The sequence below is a fragment of the Bidens hawaiensis genome, unplaced genomic scaffold (genome assembly GCF_021521415.1).
Source record: "Bidens hawaiensis isolate Kalapana, Puna unplaced genomic scaffold, B.hawaiensis_p1.1 tig00003760_1, whole genome shotgun sequence".
NCBI classification, from domain to species: Eukaryota; Viridiplantae; Streptophyta; class Magnoliopsida; order Asterales; family Asteraceae; genus Bidens; species Bidens hawaiensis.
Window position 1 is genome coordinate 678,532 of NW_027491216.1, and position 27,056 is coordinate 705,587.

At 44.4% G+C, this 27,056-nt stretch overlaps 1 pseudogene across 1 annotated transcript; it reads right to left on the reverse strand.

Annotated features, from left to right (window-relative positions):
• Window positions 1–26,834, reverse strand: LOC143624324 (putative inactive leucine-rich repeat receptor-like protein kinase At3g03770; annotated as a pseudogene). Its single transcript, XR_013152088.1, has 7 exons — window positions 25,454–26,834; window positions 1,814–1,947; window positions 1,452–1,695; window positions 977–1,167; window positions 846–895; window positions 466–583; window positions 1–342 (listed from the first exon to the last, which is right to left on the reverse strand). The product of XR_013152088.1 is annotated as a putative inactive leucine-rich repeat receptor-like protein kinase At3g03770 (transcript).
• Between the last annotated feature and the right edge of the window lie 222 nt (window positions 26,835–27,056).

Genomic DNA, 27,056 nt, shown 5'->3' on the forward strand with positions numbered 1-27,056 from the left:
ATGGCAACCTTGCATGCAAACTTTGCATGTCAAACCCGACGAACACCATTCATGAGACTCATATAAGCATAATAAGATAATTACAACCTATTCAACATCTAACGTTATACACTCGATGGATGTTGGAAGTTGATTACTAACTGAATCTTCCATCGATGATGCATGCGCCTGAGCTATGAACTCTAGATTCCATAACACGTCGTCGATAGATGGTCGATCCTTGGACAAGCATCTGACACTAAGCTCCATTAGACTCTTCAAAGACTCATCACAGCATTCCTTGCAAACCAAAGGATCCACTATACTCCTTCTAGCGACTTCAGCGACCAAACTTACTTGTATCTGAAACAAAGGAAAAAGTTGTAGCAAAGGCCCAATGTGTAACAATTTAAACCCCAATAGGTTGAAACAACCAAGATCTGTCCATTTTTAAGTAAATAACTACAGATATACCATATGACTTACCATGTCTCGAGCAATAGTTGTATCATTGATGCAATTGATCGGTCTTCCTAGGATGAGTTCTAACATGATAACTCCCAAGTCATACACATGGTCATGATCATCCTCCTCTATGTCAAACCTATAAAAATATATAATAATCAACTGTTAAGAGTATGAAAAATTAGTAGTTAAGTTTGGTAGTTAGTTGAGTTTTTTAGTAGGTAATTAGCATCCTAACTAGTATAAATACATAGTTAGCTCCATTGTAGCTTATAATTTCATATTCTCTCTACTTCCTTTAGATTAGATTAGAGACTTTTGTTTACTTTATACAAAGTTTACATAGCTTAGGAGACACATAACGCATGTTGACGTCGGAAAATTCAAACAATTCTATTTACCTTTTGCTAAGAGTTTCACTTGATCTGGTGACAGAATGTCCAGCAGCCACCTGCAGTTGCATTCCTTATCGAGTTATAGCGTTGCAACTTGCACTAAAGATGTGTTGCTTAAGTAACAAGAAACTACATACCTTAGCTTCTGCTAGCAAAGGAACATTGTAGCCACTTATCTTCACCTTAAAACTTTGATCCAACAAAACATCAGTTATTTTAAGGTTGTTCGGGAATATTCTTTCTGTGATATGTGTACTTAGAAACTGAATCCCTTTTGAAATCCCGATAGCCACTGCCAGCCTCTGTGCCTATGAGAGTTTCTGTCCGGCTGCAATTTTAATTTTGAGTTAAATTAAACTCTTGGCAGATTGTTGATTTGACTTATGGAGTCAAACAAACCGACGGGGATCTCAAATCCAAATTATTATTAGTCTTTTAAGTTTTATAAATTTTTTAATAAGGAAGCCAAGCTATAAAAAAAACTAAAAAGGATATGTATATATGGTGCTACAATAAGGCAAATGCATATCCGTTAACAATTCAAGTTAAAAAATGTTTGACCTCAAAAGTCAAAAGGACACATTCTTTTGCTTACTAGAGCTGAATACTGACCTGTTAGGAACTCTCTGAGTGTTCCATTTGGGACAAATTCGTACACGAGAAAGACACCACGAATGATGGCTGAATCGTCCTGCTGGCGGTCAAAGCAGTGACCAACCGGGTTGACCACATTTAGGTGCCTGAGTTTAGCGATTATCTCAAGCTGTCGAGTACAGCTCTGAATGGTACACTTCTTTTTCATTTTGTAGTTTCTAATAGCAATCATAGTACCATCACTAAGCTGCCCTTTGTAAAGCTGTCACATATAGGTATATATCAAATGTGTTTCTACTAGCAAAAATAATACCATATATCTTAATTTAAGGCAAATCATTTCATGGGTTAAACAAGTTACAAGATGCTGACTATCTAACCTGACCATGCGAACCATTGCCCATTCGGTTTGATTCGTGGAAGTTATTTGTGGCTTCAGTTAGTTCCCCCAAAACATAAGTCCGATATGCCAGAATTCCGACTGCTCCTAACTTCATCGTCTCGGAAATATATCCTGTAGAGTGTAAGGTATTGTATATTATTATCATCGTACAAGTACATACTAATCAAATCATAGCTTCTAGTTCTGGTAACATAATTACAATTAGTTTATCTACATGTAAAAATTTACTTTCATATATAAACTATTTCTTAAACTTTTATTTTTATTAAAGATGGGGCCACTTTCATCCTTGCTCAATACTAAAAGAAACAACTATAAGCACAGGAATGATTCATGTCATGTCATGTCAATTCTTGTCTCAGTGATATTATTTTTACACCTAAAATCATAAATTGTTAATAATTGCTTGGTTTGATTCAGTTTTAATCCCAACTATTTGATTATGGTTTATGATTATTAAAGACTACCCTTACGACTTATGCTAATAAAAAACCATGCAAATCATATCATATTCACCAACATTACGATTTTTATTATCATGGATTATACTTAGACTGGCCTCAACGCACAAATTCTGGGTGATCCATATCCTATGCGGCAGCTGCATTTGGGGAGGGCGGTGTTGAGGCCGCCTCCTTGCATTTGAAGCTTCATCCTTGGCTACTTGAGAGGGTTACGAAAGGTTTTATTTATTTATTTTTTTGCCTCACAAGTTATATATAATCAAATAATAAAAACTATGTTGCATGTAGGAAGAATGTGTATGGTAATATTAGTGTAAATTTTGATGTGAGATGCTAACTAAGCCTGTATATGATAAGAATAAACTGTAACGTTACAGAACAGAAATTATACGTAGGAGTTATATTTATTGTATAGTCACAATCAGGTACGGAAATCTCTAGAGACCACTTCTATCCTTGGGTTGGGCCCGAATTCCATTTGTTTGGAGGTTGGTGGGTGTCGACACCCCACAATTTTCAGAATATTTGGATTTTGTCTTGTTTTTAGCAAAATGTGAATCCGGAAGTATATTATAATCCTATATCCTCAAGAGTAAAACGTGGAAGGATAGAGGCCCCAACACTACCCACCGTCGGTTAATGGTTTTCAATTTTCATGGATTGATCAGCTAACGACTTAGATTTATTGGGACCTTCGTAATTCAAAAAAAGAATGCATAAAACTAATTACATAAAAATAAGGATAGCCTAATATTGTAATATTTAAAATTAAAAAAGTGACTTTCTTTATTGTTGTACTATTAAGAAAAGTTCAACCATATATATAATCCAACGTAAAATAATTAAGTCTATAGTATAAAATATAAAAGTTTGTTCTAAAAACCCTACGGCCCAGTTTGATTTTCTTCAACCGGTTTCAAGTATTAACATTAAACCAAATTAGCCAACCAAAAATATTGCAAACACTAATAACGACACCAAAATGATTACTGTTTATACAAAAACAGCGTACGGTAAAAGTGGAATGAAGAATATATAAAATTTGTGAATTGAAGAGGTATGTACCCGCCTCAACACCGAGCAAGGCGGGTCAACCCACAAGATAAACACATTATGAAGGCACAAAGCCAAAACCTATGCGCATGGCGCATACAAAACATGCTCAGGCATCATATGCCCAGGCACACATATGCTCGCGCATCACATATGCGCGCGGCGCACCAGCGCGCGGCGCATATCACATGCTCGTGCATATCACATCTGCGCATGAAATATCTGCGCGTGAGAATAAAGAGAAGACCTCGCGCATCCTCAGGATGGGCGCATATCACACGTGCACGTAATCAACCTCGTCCTTATCCAAATCAGGATTAGGGCAACCTTGATTGTGCACGTCAGACAACCTTCCAGAAGGCATCTTTTTAAGGAATAAGGATATGCTGATGTTGACAGCTGCTAAATGAAGGTTGGACAGCTCAGCATGACTCATGGGTTACCACGTGATCATAACCAATGAAAGAGCACCAGGTGTCTTTAGGGACACGTGGCGCAAATCGATTGGAGGAGGCCAACAAAACCCTAATTTGGTCTCAGCTCAATCAGTGGAAACCCTAGCACTATAAATACATCATAACGTACACAGTTACAAAACACACATTGATTCACATTGAAGCATATTCAATTACATTCACTGACAGGCAACCCTAGTCAGTTACTTTTCTCATACACAGAGAGAATCAGACAGAGTAATATACAGTATTCAGCTATTAAGCAATACTTCCCCGATTCCCTTACTCAAACATTATTATCTTCTCCTACACATACTTATTCTCACGCCGGAGGGTTACCCCAAAGAGGACCCCTCTGTCCCTTTCTGAGGGGTAAGTAACGGCGCTGTTCATTTTGTAGGTGGAAGAACACTGATCCAGAAGAACCATCGGTGAAATAGTATAATCACACCCGAGGAAAGTAGATCTGCTACCAGTGAGCAGATCCACGTTTCTTCATTGGCGCCATCCACTGTTACAAACGGCAATCAGATCTAATCAGATCTACAAAAAAAAAAAAATCAATCACCATGGTTTCTGGCATTCGTAACGTTGATCAAGCTCTGGAGGATATTGAACGTGAGGGTGTTAACGACGGACAGCAGGTTCTGAGGGTTCCGCGTGATTCTACGCGTACCACCAGCAACCGTCCCTTCGTCACAACCCCTCACGGCCAGACTGAAACTCCTCCAGACGATCTCACGTTACAAAATATGGCCGGCGCGAAACTGAAAGGACCAATGGGTCCAGAAGAAGAAACAAATGATCCGAATGAATGGCTCATAAACGAGCAGCGGCGTCTGATGGAAAAGTACAACGAAATGGTCAAACAGAAGAAGCTAGCCGACCAAACACAAAGGCAAGCGTTTGATAAACAGACTACAAAGAGGCCGCGCGCGCCGGAAGAAGGACATTCTGTTCACACTGCACACACTGAGTTCAGTGATGAAGAAGTGCATAGCATGAGGAAGACGCGGGATACTCATGCAGGAGGCTCACAGCTCCGCGCGCCTGTGAACATGGCGCCTGGAGCCAGAGCAGATCTGGATCTGCACATGCCATACAGCCCACCGGTCAGAGGGCAAGTGGATGTAACCACACCCTACAGACCAGCCATCTTGGTAAAACACTCAAAGTTTACTGCGCGCATCGCGCAGGCTCCCATCCAGCACAAGACCAAGATGCCAAGTGGTCTGGGCAAATATGATGGCACAACAGATCCAGATGACTTTTTGCAAGGTTTCTATAACACGGGAAACCTAGAGAGCTGGACGATGCCAACATGGTGTCATATGTTTGCTCGCTGCCTCACGGGCGCAGCGCGGGTATGGTTCGAGAGTTTGCCGACTGGGCAAATTGATGGGTTCGAGGAACTATTAGAAAAGTTCCAAGCCCACTTCGTACAGCAGCGCAGGCACACGCGCGATCCTGATGACATCATGCACTGCGTACGCAGGAATGATGAAACGATTGAAGATTACATCACTCGTTTCAATCAGGAGTCCCTGGCAATCGGGGGTATAACTGAGCAGCTCCTGCGCGTGGCCTTTATACAAGGCGCGCGCAGTGATCAACTCCGCCGAGCTCTCGTAAGCAAAGATGGTATGCCCACCACTTGGGCAAAATTAATGGAAGCATCGCGAGTCTTCGCGAGAAATGAAAAACAGATTGCCCAAGATAGGGCAAGAGAAAGAGCGCATCAGGCTGAATCACCGCGCAGCAAAGAGAAGAAGGCCAAACAGAACTCTGTATGGTCCAGGTTGCAGCCAACAAATTTTTCTTCCGCAGAAAAGCAAGTGCAACCAAGCTCACCCCAGCCCCAAAAAGATGTTCGTAGTCGCGGGGAGGGTGACAAGAGGGAGGGCGGCAGAGATCCTAGCAGACCTCTGCCAAGAATATGGACTTCCCTCACTAAAACACCTTCACAGGTGTTAAGTACTGAGAATGTCCAATTCAAGCCCCCAAAGCAACTACACTACAAGGGACCGCAAAACAGTGGCAAATATTGTGAATTTCACAAGTCCCCGGGCCACAACATCGACGCATGCCATCATTTAAAGGATGCGATCGAGAAGGATGTAAAGTCAGGCAGGCTGGCTCACTTGGTGAAAAACCAAAGAGTAGAAGATGAGCAACCGGAAGGAGCCTCTGCCAACAAGAAATACAAAAGAATCTGTGTGGCTGAGGGGGGACGACAAGGGCAGACATCAAAAAAGAGAAGCGCGCAAATCAACGGAGATTGGCGCGAGCAGCAAGTTATCTTCCCAAGAATCAGGGGAGGCCCTTCAATAAGCAGTCCTCTCATCATCACCACACACATTGCTCGTTACGAAGTGTCAAAAGTCCTGATGGACACTGGAAGTGAATCTGACATTATGTATGAGCAGTGTTTCAGAAAGTTAGACCCGGCAGACCAAGCGCGGCTCGAAATTGTGAACGCACCAATCTGTGGTGTTTCAAATGAAATCATCCATCCCCTTGGTCAGATTCAGTTTGAACTAACTATGGGGGATGATGAGCACAAGCGAGCCGAAGTTGTCAACTTCTTGGTCTTGCCCACCACGTCATGCCACAATATGATCCTGGGTAGGGGAACGATTGCCCAATTTAATGCTATACCGTCGCCAGCGCACGGCGCATTGGGGTTCCCTACACCTACAGGCGTAACATTTGTTTACCGCGATCATTTGTGCGCAGTGACAAGTGCGCCGCGGGAAGGGAGAATGAAACTTCCAATGGCGGACAATGCGCCAGAGAAGTGGATTTTAAACCCAAAATTCCCAGAGCAAACGGTCACAATTGGCGCTACCATTTCAGACGAAACGAGATTGAGAATGAAAAGGTTGCTCACAAAATACACGTCGGTCTTCGCGTGGCAACACTCCGATATGACTGGGGTCCCGCGAGACTTGGCGCAACATTCTCTTAACACGTTCAAGTCGGTGGAGCCAATTGCTCAGAAAAAGAGAATCATGGGGGATGAAAAGGCGAAGGCCATGAATGAGCAAGTCGAGGACCTGTTGCGCGCAAACATCATCCGCCCGATCCGATACCAGACGTGGGTAGCCAATCCTGTGATGGTAAAGAAAAGCAACGGGTCATGGAGGATGTGTATTGACTTCAAGGACCTCAACAAAGCATGTCCGAAAGACTGTTACCCCCTCCCAAACATCGACGCAAAGGTGGACTCCGTGGCGCCATTCAAGCTCAAATGTTTCCTGGATGCCTACAAAGGCTATCACCAGATTCAAATGGCACCACAAGACGAAGACAAGACTGCCTTCAGAACCGACAAGGGTGTTTTCTGTTACACAAAAATGCCCTTTGGTTTAAAGAATGCGGGAGCCACCTATCAGAGACTTATGGATTCGGTTTTCAATGAACAAATTGGAAGAAATCTGGAAGTCTACGTTGATGATTTGGTGATCAAGAGCAGGGAGGAGAGACAAATGCTCAAAGACATCGAGGAAACTCTTCAGCGCCTAACGGAAGTTAACATGAAGCTCAACCCGAGCAAATGTACTTTCGGCGCGGAAGAGGGGAAATTTCTTGGTGTAATGGTCACTAAGGATGGTTTCAAGGTGAACCCTGAAAAGGTGGAAGCCATCCTTGAAATGCCTTCACCATCCACCATGAAAGAGGTTCAGAAGCTGAATGGTAGATTGGTGTCAATCAACAGGTTCCTAGCGAACCACGCCAGCAAATCTACTCCATTCGTTAACACTTTGAGGAATTGCTTGAAGAAGAGCCAATTCAAGTGGACGCCTGAGGCTGAGCAAGCTTTCAGTGAGATAAAAGAATGTCTCATAAAGCTGCCCGCGCTCACAGCTCCACTTCCTGGCGAAACCCTTACATTGTACTTGTCAGCTGGAGACCGCGCCATAGGCGCAGTATTATTGGTGGATCGCAAGGGGATCCAAACGCCAATATACTATGTGAGTCGGGTGCTGACAGACCCTGAGACGCGCTATTCCATCATGGAAAGGTTAGTTTTGTCACTAACACACGCGTCGCGCAAACTTCATAGATACTTCAATGGTCATCCTATTGAAGTTCTGACTGGTTACAACATCCAACAAGTCCTGCGACGCCCCGCGCTCTCCGGAAGGCTGACAAAGTGGGCGCTGGAGTTAGGTGAACACACGATCACCTATAAGCCCCGTCCAGCAATAAAGGGTCAAGTTCTGGCGGATTTCATCACGGAAATCCCAGAGGGAAAGATTGAAGAAGCTCAGCGCGAGGTAGATCCTCCGAGAGCAAATGATGAAGAAGATGTTTGGAGGCTATTCACTGATGGAGCCTCCAACAACGAAGGGTCCGGCGCAGGCCTCAAACTGGTGGACCCTGATAATCATGAATATACTTATGCTATTAAGTTGGACTTCAAGAGTACCAACAATGAGGCTGAGTATGAAGCCCTGCTGGCTGGTCTGCGCATTGCGCGCAAGTTTGGAGTTAAAAGGCTAGAGGCACATGTTGATTCTTACTTGGTAGCTGCACAGGTCAATGGCCTTTATGATGCCAAGGAGAACACCATGCCTCTATATCTAGAGCAGGCAAAAAAGCTCGTTGAGCAGTTTGACTTCTTCAAAATCATACACATCCCGCGCAGCGAAAACAAGTCCGCTGACGCGTTGAGTAAGATGGCATCAACTAATTTTGATCACTTTGGCAAAGATGTCAGGGTGGAAGTGATGAGCAACCCGTCAGTGCAAACGCAATCTGTCCTTGTAATTCATACAACCCCTTCATCCTGGATAACTCCAATAATGGAATTCCTGAAGGAGGGGAAGTTACCGGACGATCGCGCACAGGCGAGAAAGATAAGACACAAGGCGCAGAACTATGAACTACTTGACGATACATTATATCGACGCTCTTATCTTGGGCCGCTCATGAAATGCTTGGATGCTAAGGAAGCGAACTATGTGATCAGAGAGATACACGAAGGAATCTGTGGAATTCATGCTGGCCCGCGCATGGTGGTTGCCAAGGCAATGAGCGCAGGCTACTATTGGCCAGGCATGTACTTGGACGCTTTAAAAGAGATCCAAAAGTGCAAAGCATGTCAGAGCTATGCGCCAAACACCATGCGGCCAAAGAACAACTTGATTCCGGTAACCTCAGCATGGCCTTTCCACAAATGGGCAATCGACATTGTGGGTCCCCTACCGCAGGCGCCTGGGCGAGTAAAATTTTTGGTTGTGGCAGTAGACTATTTTACAAAATGGGTCGAAGCCAAGCCACTAGCGAAAATAACAGCCGAGTCAATGAAGCAGTTTATCTGGAGCCACATTATATGCCGTTTTGGCTTGCCCATGGAAATTGTTAGCAATAATGGCAAGCAATTCACTGACAAGAAGATTTCCAGCTGGCTCAAAGAATTGCGCATTAACCAAATTTTCACTTCAGTCTATCACCCTCAGGGGAATGGACAAGTGGAACGCGCAAATCAAAGTTTGTTAAATGGGCTGAAGAAAAGGTTGGAGGGAGAATCCCATTCTTGGGTCGAAGAGTTACCTAATGTCCTGTGGGCGCACAGGACATTAAGCAAAACTAGCAATGGCGAATCCCCGTTCAGCCTAACCTATGGGACAGAGGCTATGATCCCAGCAGAAATTGGATGCCCATCCCATAGGGTACTCATGATGAGCAAGACTGATAACGAGCGCGAAAGAAGATTGGACCTCAACTTGCTTGAAGGGCGCAGAGAAGCGGCTATCATCAATGAAGCCAAATACAAGAAAAAGATGGAAAAATATTATAATCAGCGCGTTAAAGAATGCCACTTCAAGAAAAATGATTTTGTCCTTCGAAACAATGAAGCTAGCCGCGCAATACCCCCAGGAAAAATGTCCCCCAATTGGGAAGGACCTTATCAAATCTCAGAAGAATTGGGGAAAGGCGCGTACACTTTAAAAGATTTAAATGGAAAAAGGATACCGCGCGCGTGGAACGCAGCACAGCTTAGAAAGTGCTTCATGTAAAAATTCAAACATGTAATCAAGGCTTTTAAGCCATCATGAATGATGATTCGCGCTATCTTTCAATATTTGTTCTATTACCTTTGCATACATGTTTCACACTTCCTTTATTAATTTGGAGCAATATGACAACACTATATTGACTTCAAAACAAAATAAAACGAAGTAAAACATACATGCGCGAGCCTTAGCTCAAAACACGTTAATGGGTCTTAACTCTAAAAACGTCAGGGCCTTAGCCCAAAACAAAGAGCCTTAGCTCAAAACACTCACAAACATCCATCTTACATCCCGCGCAGCCTGATCATAAAAATCCTTAAACACAACTAAGGCAAAGTACATGCCCTATCATAGTTGTTAAGGTCTCAGGTCGAGGTCGCGCGCGGATTCATAGTGGATATCTGAATAACACATGCTGACATGTAATGGCTAAAACTCATAATTCCATATAAAAAACGCGCGACAACGAGGCGCAAAAAAGGAATAGTGAAAAGTCATCGCGCGTGTCAGCATAAATAAGATACTGCGAAACCACTTACAAAATAAGACTATGGTTAAGTGAATAATTTCCTTACAGCCTTGTTTTATTTTAACGTGCAAGCATATCTAATATCTATACAAGCAAACATGAAGAGATGAGTGGAAATGCGCAAGATGTGAAAAAGGGAAAACAAATTTCATTCCATTGCGTTGAAATTTACAAGTATGATGAGTTACAAATTACAAATAAAAATAAAAACATGAAGGGCTTCTCAAGTCTCCACGTTGACACTAGCCTCTTCATCATCCTCATCATCGCCCTCGGCATCTGGCGCAGCCTGCTCCTCTTCATCTCCTAACTGACCATAGTCAAGTTCTTCCTCCTCATTGGAGTCTTCTATCACGACGGTGTCAGGAGCAGATTCATTCGCCGCGCCAGAAGCGCTGGCAGGGGCAACATCCCCCGCGCCACCATCATCGCCACCAGCCCTCTCGCAATCATCAAGCAACTTCTTTAGCGCGCCGAGGTCGGGCTGGTCAGCAAGCGCAGCTATCTGCAAATCAATAGAAAAGTCCTGAGTACAAAACACTTGGAAAATTAATCAAGTAAAACTCATTAAGGTCAAGGTACCTGCATAAGGATGGGGATGGGAGTATTCATATACTTCTCCCCCACCGCGGCCATGTCCGCGCAGGCCGCCTCGCTCTTGTAAGGGTACTCGGATGGGTTCTTCTTCAACATACCATATTCGTACCCATCCGTAAACCCTTCAGCTCGACCCACCAAGCGCGCGGCAGCATTGCAGTCCATCACAAGGGCCTGAAACTCGGCAGAATATTTCATCGCCAAAGCGCAACGAGTCATGCCCTGTGACACTAGCCATTGGCGATCCTGCGCGAGGCCAGCAACAGACGTCTCGAGGGCAGGAACCTGGGAGTTTAATAACTCCACAGTTTCCTTGGTCTTTTTTAGCTCCTCTCTATCAGACGCTGCTGCCGCCAAAATTTCTTCTTTTTCCGCCTGCGCAGCATCAAGTGCTTCCTGGCTAGACGCTGCCGTCGCCAGGGCCTCATCTCTATCGGCCTGCGCGGTCGCCAAATACTTCTTCAGGCGCGCAACCTCGCTCTCCAGTGATGATTTCTCAGTGATACTCTGGACGATAGCTTGGTCACGCGCCTCCGCCTGCTGTTCCAAGACACGCACTCTCCGCGCGTACTTGGCAACTTCGGCCTCTGCAACCTGCTGCTTCTCCCTAGCAGCTTGGAGCTCATGCCCGCGCTTAGTAAAGGCGGTGTTGGCACTTGCTCGGTTTTCGCTGAGCTCCGCCTGGAGTTTCTCAGCTCGTGCGCGAGCATCAGAAAGGTTCCAGGCGGCCACCTTAGCCTCTCGCTGGGCTTCCACAAGAGCATCGCGTACTTTAATATAATCACGATGAACCTCTTGGGAGGCAGCAAAGAAAGCTGACCCAGCGAAAATGTGATCATTTAGCAAGTCAGCGCGGGTGCGCTCCTCCTGATACCTCCTTTCAGTAGGAGGCACGGCATGAGCCCAGAAGTCCTCGCATACGCCCATGGATTGGAAGGAACTGTCTTCATTAATATTCCATCTCGGGCGGTAAACGTGGTCACCTTCCTGCAAAACACAAGAAATGTTCTAAGTCATAAACATACTTATATGGAGGTACGCCCAGCGGAGCAACAAATTAAAACATACCTGCGGGGATGAAGCAGAAAACTCAGCGCCAGCCCCACCAGAAGTATGCGCTGCGAAGACTTGTGGCATCGCAGGGCTGGCGCGGCCTCCCAAGGAGCCCTCAGCTTGAGCCCCCTCATCCTCCTCATCTTCTTCAATAGGCCTCTTCTCCTGCGACCTGGGGGCTCCAAACCAGCCTCGCGGAGAGGGCTGCGCGTAGGAGGAGGCGAGGGAGGTCTCGACGCCGCCAGTTCCGCGCGCAATACGGCTTCCTGCTCCTTTGTAACCCCAATAAGGGGAGAATCAGCACTAGCAGGAGCAGGACCAGAACCAGCGGCGCCGCCAACGGCGCCAGGAGTGTCACCGGCAACTTCTACGCCAGCTACAACTCCTATGAACAAAGCAACAAGGAAAACTGGTTTATGACTGGATCCAAAAGAAAAAATTCAGAAGTCAAATGTGCAAAACATACCTTGGCGCAATTCTGTTCGCGCGGCGAACATCGCCATAAAGTTCATTCTACCCTTCTTAGAGGGTAGAACGGGGGACTTCGAAGCAGACCCCGACGCAGCCTCAGCACCTTGTGGCGCCTGTGGCTGATCTGCAACCGTCACCGGTCCTGCAAACATTCAAAGGAGCAAAGGATTAATAATAATTCAATCAGATGAAGATAAGCAAAGTATACCTGTCGCAGGCGCGGCACTGCTTCTCTTTTCAGCCGCGCGAACGGAGGAGGTGACGCTACCATACCTCAAGTGGACAGGAGGTCTGCCCACTTTCACAGGCAGGGAAGCTAAAGAACCCATGGTGGTAAACACCTGGGTTTCCTTAGGTCCCTTCTTTTGAGCATGGGGATGAGCGACAGGGGTGTCATCTTTCTTTTGTCTTTTACTGCCCCCTGCGCCTGATTTCCCCTTAGCTTTGCGCTTTAGTAGGGGCGCCTCCTCTTCCTCATCCTCCTCCGCGAGCTCCAGCTCGTAGTTCTCCAGCGCATCTACAATACATGCAACACAAGTGTCAGCAAAATTTGGTATTCTCAAGGAATAAACATAAGTGTGAAGGCTTACCAGGCGCGTCACCATCAAAGTCAAATTCCAGATCCACTGGGATGAACATGTCATCGAAGCGATCTGGGAAACCAACCTCCCCAGCGCCAAGCGCGACGGAGCCACCCTCCACTTGATCATCATAAGCGGCGTGGATATAATCCTTGGTGACTGCGCAAAAACAAGTCAACTGATATCAGAAAAAGAATTATGCTCACGCAGAAAAACAAATAAAGCAATGAAATAAACTTACACAACCCGTCGACTTGGATAACGGGCTCAAGCGCGCTGTCGGCCCATAGCTTACTCATGCCGACCCCCACCAGCGCCTCCTCGCAAATTTTCTTCGCGGGGGATGGTTCATCGGTCAGTTTCTTAACCCAGGCGCCGGTTGGGTTCTTAATAACATCCGCATCCGCGGGCGCAGAATCGATTGCGCGCATCGTCATGCGGATGGGAATTACACCAGCCCTAATGTAGAAGAACCTCTCAGACCAGTCATGAAGGCTCTTGAATGAAACAGTGGAGCACTTCACCTTCTGACTGCGAGGAATAAAAGAGATCCAATTGTCTTGGATCTTGGCTTTATAAAAATACTGAAAGCGCCGAGGGGTAGGCTCATCGCGCTGGGATTTGCACATGAACTCAAAGTGAGTCATGCGCACGAGTCCAAAAGGATGGACTTGGGATATATGAATCCCATAGAACTGCAGCAGTGCACCTGTGACATCTGCCCCGATCCGACCCGACCCAGGTACCCGTTTCTCTGACCCGATCTCTTTCTTTTATGATTTAATATTTATTTATTTATACTTATACTTTACTTTTAATAATAATATATATTTTTCTTCCCGCCTCTTTCTCTCTCTTTTTCTTTCCGCCGTCCCGTCCCTCTCCTTCTCTCTTTCCGCCTTGTTTTCCTCATTTTCTTCTAACTCTTTTGTTCCTTCCCGCCTAAGGTTGTCTGCGCAGACCCCTTGCAAGGAAGCCTGCGTGAAGACCACCTGTTACAGCGATACGCGAGACGAACTCTTCTCGCAGCGCGCTAAGAATTATAATTCTTCTCGCAGTGCGCGAAGAACGGTAGTTCTTCCCGCGACGAGCTAAGAATTTTAGTTTCTCCCGCGGCGCGCTTAGAATTGTAGTTCTTTCCGCGACGCGTTAAGGTTAGTTCTGTCTGCCTTCGCGCTCGCGCTCTCTTGACCTTCTGTGTCTGCCTTCGCGCCTTAGCCTTCTCGCGCTCAACCCTTTGAGTTTTCTTCTGTTTAATCTAGCCTTTTTCTTTTGTGTTGTCTTATCCTTTGAGCTGTTGACCTAATCTGCTTAATGTCTGAAAAGTTACTTTCGGCGCAGCATGCGCACCAACCCCATTGGTTGACAGATAAAGTGACTGACATAATCTTTTGAGAATCTGCTTTTGCCATGCTTGACCAGTACCTTTTTCTGACCTGCCCATGCCTTTTTACTGTTCCCTGACAGCTTTATCTTGCCTCTGCAGCTGCCATATCTTTCCATATCTTTTGCTTTTGGAATCTTTTACTTTTTGAGATCTTTTCCCCTTTTTCTAGGGATTGTGTTCCCTAGGGTTTCTCTATAAATAATAGTATTATTTTTCCTAACACTACACACACAAACACTTAATCTCTCCTGTTCTCCTTGCTCTCTCTGCCGCCTCCCTCTCTGCCTCCGTCTTCCTCCCTGTTCTGCCCTGCTTTTCCGGTAATATATATATATATATATAATAATTTGCTTATTAATTATGCTAACTTATAATCAAGACTTAAAACAGATCGTTAAAACAATAATCTTTAATTATAGGTTAACTTGTGCTTGTTTAAAGTTGGTTCTTGCTTTATCTTACACCGCATCGTTTATCAAGTGAGTAATCTCGTACCTAATCCCTTTTTGCTTTTAATGTTTTGGGATGTTCATGTGTTCGTACAAACTTAGAGTCTTAAACTTGTTTATGAACTTTAGTCGCGCAGTATCCCATGTGTTGAGGACGTTTACTTGGCTGTTTATTTGTATGTGTGTATCATTAACCGCTTTGTTCGGCCTATTCCGAAGTTTTCATGGATCCATTAGATGAACACGGGAGACCTATCGTTTACGGTTTTCTTTGTTTACACTTGCACAGATGTTTTCTCGTTTTTGTGCTCAATTGGGAGTACGGATTGAACTATGAACTATGAGCTATGATCTATCTAGGCTTGATCACAATCTGATTGCACCCTTGTTAAACACCAGACATACACGTGTTGCGCGCAGATTTATTGTTATCTATGTATTGTATTAAACTTGATTTCTCACCAACACGCAAGTGTTTGACGTTTATTTTAACACATGTTCAGGTTTGCAGTAGCTGTTTTGGAGCTTGTGGACACGTAGGAAGTTTTCTTTATTTTGGACCTAGATTAAAATGTATCAAGACAAGTTATTGTTGCTCGAATATTTTGCCTTATAATATATTGATTTATGTTGATTTATGTTATTTGTGTTTACTTTGCGCGTGCGCGAATGAATGTATTTATTAAATATTGACACCCAATAGTGTCACGGGTAATGAAACAATATGTGGCGCCCCGATGTATAATCCGCCTTTGGTCGGGGTGTTACAGATTGGTATCAGAGCTCGTTGACTTTAGGATAGGTGGTTAGACGTAACGGCCTAGAATACCTAAGAGTCCCTTCTCGCGCATGAGAGAAATCTCATGTTTGCGCGCTTATTGTTAATTACTCGTTATTTATGAATATGCTCGCGCTTGCGCAGTGTATGATTTTATGTTTTATTTCGCGATATTTCGATTTTTGTTAAATTTCGATTTTTAGTGATTTTACCTACATATTCGTTTGTTGGATTTGAAAATCCGAAAAGTCATGGTGATACATGAATAGTTGATTTTCAATTTTCATTTACGATTATGTTCTGAGGTTGGAGACTTGAAAAGTCATGGTGATACATGAATTGTCAACCTCCAATACTCATTTTCTTGTATATTTTATATTGAAGATTGAAAAGTCATGGTGATACATGAATCGTCAATCTCCAATACTCGTTTGCTCGTATATTTTAAATTGGGAATTCGGAAAGTCATGGTGATACATGAATTGTCGATTCTTGATTCGAATTTGTTACCTTTATTAAGTCTGCATTTAGGGTCATTTATTTTACTTTAACTTTTGACAGTAACTGACACCGCGAAACCAAGCTTTATAAGAATAAAACTTTGCGCTAAAATCAAGATATTAACTAAAATTAAAACTTTTATAGAATGCCTCCGCTATCTCGCCGATTTCAGAGAAGAGAAGCCTCGCGCATGCGTAGACAGCAACGTTCCCAGGAAATGGCCGCCGCGATAGCCCAAGCCTTGAGCCAAAACAATACCTCCAGTTATAACATTAAATCCTTCAACGCGGGTAACCCTCCAAAGTTCACAGGACTTGAAGGAGCCACCGTGATGCTCCAGTGGCTTGAGAAAATAGAAAACACTTTCCTCCACACCCAATGCCCCTCAGACAGACGAACCCTGTATGCTTCCAGTGTCCTGGAATCTAGAGCGCTTACATGGTGGAATGGAGTAGCTCATGCGCGTGGCGCAGAAACTGCTTCTAGCATGCCCTGGGAGGAATTCAAAGAAATTCTGACGCGAGAATTCTGCCCTCCCAACGAAGTTAAGCGCCTGGAGGAAGAATTTTGGAATCTTAAGCAGTACAGCGGTGAAGCGCGCGAGTACGCGATGCGTTTCCATGAACTAAGCCTGCTTGTCCCTCACCTTGTTACCCCTTCCCGCCGAGCCATAGAGAAATTCCTTGGGGGTCTCCCCATGGAAATTCAAGATTCTGTATGGGCCAGAAACCCAGTAACCCTCTCTGACGCCATCGAGTTGGCCGCTGTGCTCAGCGACAACCATGTCAGAGCAGGAACCCTGTTCCTGCGGGGAACAGAAAAGACCAAACTCACCAAGACTGTTCCTGAACCAACAGAAACCAAACCAGAACCCTCAAACCGTAACAACCTCAAGCGCAGGCGCAAGGCCTATGCGCTTACCAACCCGCCCATTGTCCAGCAACCCACCTACCTACCGCCAGTTTACACGCCTAACCCACTGTCAACCTACCCAACACCTCCTGTAGTCCATAACTATGCCTTAACCAATCCCGCACTCCCTGCCCCGCCACTTAAGAAACCTTACACAGGAAATCAACCCTTTTGCCCAACCTGCAGACTTCACCACCCAACCCAAACCCCGTGTCGACAATGTAACCGATGTGGCCGCATTGGTCACTCTGCCGAATACTGTAGAGTCCCTCCCGCCAATCCAATTGCGCCAACACCACCAGTCTACCCGCAGAATCCACAACCAACCTACCAAAACCCACGACCCAGATCGTGCTTTAACTGCGGTGATCCCAGTCATTTCCGGAACGCGTGCCCAAGACTACAAGTTCAGATTACGCAAGCGAATCCGGTGAACCAGATTTCGAACCAAGTGACGCGTGGACGAGCTTTTAACATAACCGCGCACCAAGCGCAAGCGAATAATGACGTGGTTAATGGTACATTTTTGCTTAACGGATTTTATGCTTCTGTACTTTTTGATACTGGCGCCGATCGAAGTTTTATCTCTCGCGCCTTCGAGCAGAAGCTTGCGCGACCGCGCGATAACTTAAAAGAAGATTTTTCAGTTGAATTGGCTAACGGTGAAACTGTTTTAATTAACTCTGTGATTAAAGATTGCACGCTTAATCTTAACGAAAACGATTTCCTGATCGACCTCATCCCCATGCCTCTTGGGAGCTTTGATGTTATTATTGGTATGGACTGGCTCTCGAATAATCGCGCCGAAGTTATTTGCGCCAAGAAGTTGATTCGCATACCTCGAGAGAATGGTGATCTTCATATTTACGGCGAAAAACCCTCCAGTGGTCTTAAACTTATGTCTTGCGCCGAAGCCCGAAGGCTCATGCGGAAGAAGTGTATTGCATTCCTAGCCCATGTGGTTAAACCTGCTGAAGAGAAGAAGCTTCGCGATATCCCTGTTGTGCGTGATTTCCCTGAAGTTTTTCCTGATGATCTTCCTGGTATCCCTCCCGCTCGTGAAGTCGAGTTCCGTATTGATCTTGTCCCTGGTGCTTCCCCCGTGGCTAAATCTCCTTATCGTCTTGCACCCGCTGAGATGCAAGAATTGGCAAGTCAACTTCAAGAGTTGACCGCTAAAGGATTCATTCGCCCTAGCTCTTCGCCCTGGGGTGCTCCGGTGTTGTTCGTTAAAAAGAAAGATGGATCGTTTCGCATGTGTATTGATTACCGCGAGTTGAACAAACTCACCATTAAGAACCGGTATCCCTTACCGCGTATTGACGACCTCTTTGATCAACTCCAAGGTGCCTCTTGTTTCTCGAAGATTGATCTCCGCTCTGGCTATCACCAGTTGCGCATCCGCGATGAAGATGTTCCGAAGACTGCTTTTCGAACTCGTTATGGCCATTTTGAATTCTTGGTCATGTCCTTCGGTTTGACCAACGCACCCGCCGTTTTCATGGATCTAATGAATCGGGTGTGTAGGCCCTTCCTGGATAAATTCGTGATTGTGTTTATCGATGATGTTCTGGTGTATTCTAAGACCAAGGCCGAGCACGAGCAACATCTTCGGTTGGTGTTGCAAAAGCTTAGAGCTGAGCAACTCTATGCTAAGCTTTCCAAGTGTGAATTTTGGTCGGATGAAGTACAGTTTCTTGGTCATGTTGTAAACAAGATGGGTATTCATGTCGACCCATCCAAAATTGAAGCAATCAAGAACTGGATTACGCCATCCTCTCCTTCCGAGATCCGTTCCTTTCTGGGCTTAGCTGGTTATTACCGGCGCTTCATTTCGAACTTCTCGAAGATCGCTTTGCCTTTAACAGCTCTAACGCACAAAGGTAAACCGTATATTTGGGGCTCGAAGCAAGAAGAAGCCTTTCTGACGCTCAAGCGTTTGTTGTGTGAAGCTCCTGTTCTTGCGCTACCTGAGGGTAATGATGATTTTGTCGTGTACTGCGATGCCTCTAACCAAGGTCTCGGTTGTGTTCTTATGCAACGAGGCAAGGTTATCGCTTACGCATCAAGGCAACTTAAGGTTCATGAAAAGAATTATACAACTCACGATCTCGAACTTGGTGCAGTTGTTTTTGCCTTGAAGATCTGGAGACACTACCTATATGGTACTAAGTGTATCCTTTACACTGACCATAAAAGCCTTCAGCATATCTTTGATCAGAAGGAACTTAACATGAGGCAACGCCGATGGAACGAACTCATCAGCGATTACGATTGTGAGATCCGGTATCATCCTGGTAAGGCTAATGTGGTAGCCGATGCGCTCAGCCGAAAACCCTGCCAGCTTAACTGTATCTTGCCGCGCACCCAGCTTCACTTCGCGCCGATTCAAAGCAACCTTGAATCGCGTATTCGTGACGCGCAGCGCGCATCCATCAGTAATGGTAACCTTCGCGCCGAGTTAGCGTGTGGCGCGGAAGCACTCTTTGTCCCTAATCTGAGTGGAATTCTCTGTTATCTCAATCGCATCTGGATTCCCTGTGATGAGAATCTTCGCGCTGATATCCTGTGTGAAGCGCACAAATCTCGATATTCTATTCATCCTGGCGCTGATAAGATGTACAAGGATTTGCGCATTACTTATTGGTGGCCCGGTATGAAAAAGGATATTGCTGTGTTCGTAGCTAAATGCCTGACTTGTTCTAAAGTAAAAGCTGAACACCAACGCCCATCTGGTTTGCTCGAACAACCAGAAATTCCTACGTGGAAATGGGAATGTGTAGCGATGGACTTTATTACCAAGTTACCTTTGACAGCAAGCAAACATGATAGCATTTGGGTAATAGTGGATCGTTTGACTAAGTCTGCTCATTTTCTGCCCATTCGTGAAAACTACCGTGTTGAGCAACTCGCGCAGCTTTATGTCAAGGAAATTGTCTGCCGCCATGGTACTCCTTTGAGCATCATATCCGATCGCGATGGCCGTTTTATATCTCGCTTTTGGAAATCTCTCCAATCTGCGCTAGGAACTCGCTTGGACATGAGTACGGCATATCATCCTCAGACTGACGGTCAGTCTGAGCGAACTATTCAGACTCTTGAGGATATGCTCCGATCTTGTGTTCTTGATTTTGGAGGTAATTGGGATTCACACCTGCCTTTGATTGAGTTCTCTTATAATAACAGCTATCATTCCAGTATCGGTATGGCCCCATTTGAAGCACTTTACGGTCGTAAGTGCCGCTCCCCGATTTGTTGGAGCGAAGTGGGTGAAACTCAAATCACAGGACCCGAACTTGTTCAAGAGACAACCGATAAAATCGCCAAGATCCGTGATCATCTGCTGACTGCCAGAAGCCGACAGAAGAGTTACGCAGATCGTAGGCGAAAGCCTCTCGAATTTCAAGTTGGTGATCTTGTTCTCCTCAAAGTGTCGCCTTGGAAAGGTGTTGTCCGCTTTGGGAAGAAAGGTAAGCTTGCTCCTCGTTATGTTGGTCCATTCAAGATTCTCGCGCGTGTGGGAAAAGTTGCCTACAGACTTGACCTGCCGCCCGCGCTCAGTAATGTGCATCCAACGTTCCATGTATCCAATCTCAAGAAGTGTTTAGCTGACGAGAACCTTCACATTCCACTTGATGAAGTTCAAGTTGATGAAACTATGCATTTCGTTGAGAAGCCTGTTGAGATTATGGATCGCGAGGTAAAGCAAACCAAGCGCAGTCGTATCCCTATCGTGAAAGTTCGCTGGGAGTCCAAGCGCGGAGCCGAGTTTACATGGGAAAGGGAAGATCAAATGAAGATCAAGTACCCGCACCTGTTCTCTGCGCAACCTACTTCGAGATAAATTTCGGGACGAAATTTCTTAAAGTAGGGGAGACTGTGACATCTGCCCCGATCCGACCCGACCCAGGTACCCGTTTCTCTGACCCGATCTCTTTCTTTTATGATTTAATATTTATTTATTTATACTTATACTTTACTTTTAATAATAATATATATTTTTCTTCCCGCCTCTTTCTCTCTCTTTTTCTTTCCGCCGTCCCGTCCCTCTCCTTCTCTCTTTCCGCCTTGTTTTCCTCATTTTCTTCTAACTCTTTTGTTCCTTCCCGCCTAAGGTTGTCTGCGCAGACCCCTTGCAAGGAAGCCTGCGTGAAGACCACCTGTTACAGCGATACGCGAGACGAACTCTTCTCGCAGCGCGCTAAGAATTATAATTCTTCTCGCAGTGCGCGAAGAACGGTAGTTCTTCCCGCGACGCGCTAAGAATTTTAGTTTCTCCCGCGGCGCGCTTAGAATTGTAGTTCTTTCCGCGACGCGTTAAGGTTAGTTCTGTCTGCCTTCGCGCTCGCGCTCTCTTGACCTTCTGTGTCTGCCTTCGCGCCTTAGCCTTCTCGCGCTCAACCCTTTGAGTTTTCTTCTGTTTAATCTAGCCTTTTTCTTTTGTGTTGTCTTATCCTTTGAGCTGTTGACCTAATCTGCTTAATGTCTGAAAAGTTACTTTCGGCGCAGCATGCGCACCAACCCCATTGGTTGACAGATAAAGTGACTGACATAATCTTTTGAGAATCTGCTTTTGCCATGCTTGACCAGTACCTTTTTCTGACCTGCCCATGCCTTTTTACTGTTCCCTGACAGCTTTATCTTGCCTCTGCAGCTGCCATATCTTTCCATATCTTTTGCTTTTGGAATCTTTTACTTTTTGAGATCTTTTCCCCTTTTTCTAGGGATTGTGTTCCCTAGGGTTTCTCTATAAATAATAGTATTATTTTTCCTAACACTACACACACAAACACTTAATCTCTCCTGTTCTCCTTGCTCTCTCTGCCGCCTCCCTCTCTGCCTCCGTCTTCCTCCCTGTTCTGCCCTGCTTTTCCGGTAATATATATATATATATATAATAATTTGCTTATTAATTATGCTAACTTATAATCAAGACTTAAAACAGATCGTTAAAACAATAATCTTTAATTATAGGTTAACTTGTGCTTGTTTAAAGTTGGTTCTTGCTTTATCTTACACCGCATCGTTTATCAAGTGAGTAATCTCGTACCTAATCCCTTTTTGCTTTTAATGTTTTGGGATGTTCATGTGTTCGTACAAACTTAGAGTCTTAAACTTGTTTATGAACTTTAGTCGCGCAGTATCCCATGTGTTGAGGACGTTTACTTGGCTGTTTATTTGTATGTGTGTATCATTAACCGCTTTGTTCGGCCTATTCCGAAGTTTTCATGGATCCATTAGATGAACACGGGAGACCTATCGTTTACGGTTTTCTTTGTTTACACTTGCACAGATGTTTTCTCGTTTTTGTGCTCAATTGGGAGTACGGATTGAACTATGAACTATGAGCTATGATCTATCTAGGCTTGATCACAATCTGATTGCACCCTTGTTAAACACCAGACATACACGTGTTGCGCGCAGATTTATTGTTATCTATGTATTGTATTAAACTTGATTTCTCACCAACACGCAAGTGTTTGACGTTTATTTTAACACATGTTCAGGTTTGCAGTAGCTGTTTTGGAGCTTGTGGACACGTAGGAAGTTTTCTTTATTTTGGACCTAGATTAAAATGTATCAAGACAAGTTATTGTTGCTCGAATATTTTGCCTTATAATATATTGATTTATGTTGATTTATGTTATTTGTGTTTACTTTGCGCGTGCGCGAATGAATGTATTTATTAAATATTGACACCCAATAGTGTCACGGGTAATGAAACAATATGTGGCGCCCCGATGTATAATCCGCCTTTGGTCGGGGTGTTACAGCACCCACAAACCTTGTAATCGGGAGACGAAGGTTGCAGTGGGTGAAAAAATGGAAATATAGGGATATATAACCGGCAGGCGGGTCCGCCGCCGATTGCCCGGCCTCAGGCAACATGCAGCCAAACAGGGTGGGAAAGCCCTGAGAGGCGATAAGGCTGTCAAGATCAGCCTGCCTCAATTTGCAGGGGATTTCATTCCACCTCCTCACCACCTTCGTCCTCCTTACCTCCTCCGATGAGCCCTCAGCAACCTTCTTCCCCTTGCCTTTCTTCTTCAACGTCGACATCACTACGGATTTAACGCGGCGTTTTCGGGAGACGATTGAGGTGATCGACAGGTTCGACGAGTCCGAGCTATCAGACATACAACTGTCAAATCTAACAACGGAAACTTCTGAAGAACGGATATTTCAGAAGACAAAGAAAGAAAAAATTAGAAGAGAAAACAAGAAGATGAAGGATAAAGAACTCCAAGGGCTGGCTTTTATAGGCCAAGGAGAGAGAAATTTGGGTGCTGAACGGACTTCACGCGCCCCACTCGCAGGTAATAGCCAACGCGAGCGCGACACGTGTCCCTGACAACTGTATGAGAGGACACGAAAAGAAAAATACGGCGGGTGCCAGAGTTCACGCGCCCCCACTCGCAGGTCTTGGCCAACACGAGCGCGACACGTGTCCCTGACAGCTTGTGAGGGGACACGAAAGGCAACTGTAGCACCTCGAGCACACGAAAAGTCTGACACGTCTCCATCACTGACCCACGTCAGCAACCGTCACGTACATGGACGATTCGTTTCAACCAAATGGATAGAACTTCGCGCAATGATGGAAACAACCAAGAAAAGGACAAAACCCCTTTTAAAACACCTAATCAGTAAGTCTAATATCTATCTTACCGCGCTCGCGCGAGATAAGACACACATTAGACTGGGGGGGCTTGAAGAGGTATGTACCCGCCTCAACACCGAGCAAGGCGGGTCAACCCACAAGATAAACACATTATGAAGGCACAAAGCCAAAACCTATGCGCATGGCGCATACAAAACATGCTCAGGCATCATATGCCCAGGCACACATATGCTCGCGCATCACATATGCGCGCGGCGCACCAGCGCGCGGCGCATATCACATGCTCGTGCATATCACATCTGCGCATGAAATATCTGCGCGTGAGAATAAAGAGAAGACCTCGCGCATCCTCAGGATGGGCGCATATCACACGTGCACGTAATCAACCTCGTCCTTATCCAAATCAGGATTAGGGCAACCTTGATTGTGCACGTCAGACAACCTTCCAGAAGGCATCTTTTTAAGGAATAAGGATATGCTGATGTTGACAGCTGCTAAATGAAGGTTGGACAGCTCAGCATGACTCATGGGTTACCACGTGATCATAACCAATGAAAGAGCACCAGGTGTCTTTAGGGACACGTGGAGCAAATCGATTGGAGGAGGCCAACAAAACCCTAATTTGGTCTCAGCTCAATCAGTGGAAACCTTAGCACTATAAATACATCATAACGTACACAGTTACAAAACACACATTGATTCACATTGAAGTATATTCAATTACATTCACTGACAGGCAACCCTAGTCAGTTACTTTTCTCATACACAGAGAGAATCAGACAGAGTAATATACAGTATTCAGCTATTAAGCAATACTTCCCCGATTCCCTTACTCAAACATTATTATCTTCTCCTACACATACTTATTCTCACGCCGGAGGGTTACCCCAAAGAGGACCCCTCTGTCCCTTTCTGAGGGGTAAGTAACGGCGCTGTTCATTTTGTAGGTGGAAGAACACTGATCCAGAAGAACCATCGGTGAAATAGTATAATCACACCCGAGGAAAGTAGATCTGCTACCAGTGAGCAGATCCACGTTTCTTCATGAATAAATGAATATTAGTGATTTATTCATAAAATTTATGATATTTAAAAGTAACGTGGGTGCATTTCTTATAAAATACCAGAAACTCTACTTTTTGGGGGAGTGTTCATTATTTAATTTTGGTTGAATTTTCCACTCTTTTGCTTCAAGTTATCCAAAGCTTGAACTCCCTTAATTCTCTCTCTTTTTTTTAGTGGTTAACTGGATCACCATTGAAGGTCACTGTTTCAATGACTCACCGATTATCTTCATTACATTCTTAGGTCTTTTACTTAATCTAAAACTCCATATTATACTTTAGGTTGGACTAGAATTTAGTACCATTTTTTTTTTTTAAATTAAGTATTCGGATGTGTTTCTATAACCATTTAGACTAAGGATCACTCCTAACTCAAAACTAGATTATAACTTAGCTCACTGGTTAGCTCGCTCGTCTTTTAAATAAACAAGTTTGTCGCACACCAATGATTGAGCTACTTGAACTTTTTACAAGTTGCTTATTATTTCATTGGGATTTTTACATATTTTCCTTCTTAACCTTTTGAAATTACATATTTTCCCAAAATACAAGTTTTTAATGCAAAACGTACAATGCTCTTTAAGCATGGCTTGAGAAATATGTAATTTCAAAGTTTAGGAAGGAGAAATATACAAATGCCCCATTAATTAAAAAAAATGTAGGTAGTGAGTATCTTACTTGCATCTGTGAGCATTTTGACAGTATAAGCTGGTGAAACCTTCTCAAGCAAAACCCTGATCTGAGGCGTTGCCGCACATCCTCCGCCAAAAAGCTCACTTCTAACAGCCACTAACACCATCCCAAACACCACAAACCCTCCAACCACAGCACCACCAACAACACTAGAAGCCACAACTATTTTAACATTAGACGACTTCGAACCATTCCCACTTGCATGAGGCTCGATCATAACCGCCAACGCCTCGTTTCGACAAAACGACAGGTTATGCTGTTCACCCATATTGGACAAACAGTTCCACTTAACACTGCCCCGTTGCATAGTAATGCAACGGGGTAGCTTCCCAGTGAACCGGTTGAACGAAATATCAACCGATTCAAGTTGTTCGCTACACGACACGTTTCTCGATAACTTTCCGGTAAACTTGTTACCAGAAATGTTGAGATACGTTAGTGACGGAAGCGAAAACAAGAACTCCGGAAACGGACCGTTGAATTCGTTAGACGAAAGATCGAGCTTTTGCAGCTGGTAAAAGGATTGTAAATCATACCCTTGAATCCCATTACCGAATCGATTATTATTCAACGATAAAACGAGCAACCGATGATGCAAAACCGGGAAACTCGGCCCGAATTGGTTGCTTTCGAGGTTTAAAACTTGAAGATTAGTCAAGTTTTTGAAATCAACCGGGACATCTCCGGATAAACGATTAATCGAAAGATCAAGAACGCGAAGAGAGGTTAACCGAGATAGCGAATACGGTAATATCCCATTGAGTGAATTGTTCTTAAAGCTTAATACGGTTAATGATGTAAGCCATCCGAGCCAGTCGGGGACGTAACCAGTGAAGCTATTATGATCAAACAATAGGGTTTGCATGTTTTTCAAATAAGATAGCTCAAAGGGTATGCTCCCATTAAAATGGTTTGAACTAATATTGAGAAACTCTAAAGAAGATAAGGAGTTAGCGATAATATTCGCGGGTAGTGGTCCGGTTAGGGACAACGACACGATTGACAACACCTTCAAGCTAGGAAACATGTTGCAAATGGTGTAAAAGAATGAGTTTGTTGACATGTTGTCAAGGTATTGGTTGTCATTGTTGTAACTGTTTCCGGTTATGTGAAGTTGAGTGATGGTGTTGTTGTAGCACACTAGTGTTAGAGATGAGTTTGGAGGTGTTGGGAGGTTGATTGCCACACTGCTGGTGATGCTGGTGGTGCAGTAGTTGGTTGTACCTCGTGCATTGAAGGTGGTAAGGAGGGATTGGAGTGTGAAGAGGGATTGAGATTGGGTATGGTGGAGTTGCAGGAATGATATTGCAAAGAGGAGGTGGAAGATCATGGAGTATGATGATGCCATTGGAGGTTGTGAAACTGAAAGCTGAACATATATTTGCAGATGCTTACAAATTAATACTTGTTTGGTAACTTGAAGTACGAGCTAGTTTGTGGTTAGGACGGTTGTATTTGTTATATTTGGCATGTGTTACCTACACAAGGGAATAAATAAATAACATAACTTATAAGTAAAGATTACTAAAATAAACATTTGAGTGCTAAAGTTTAACAAAGAGGCAAATTGATATTTAAGATCTTGGCA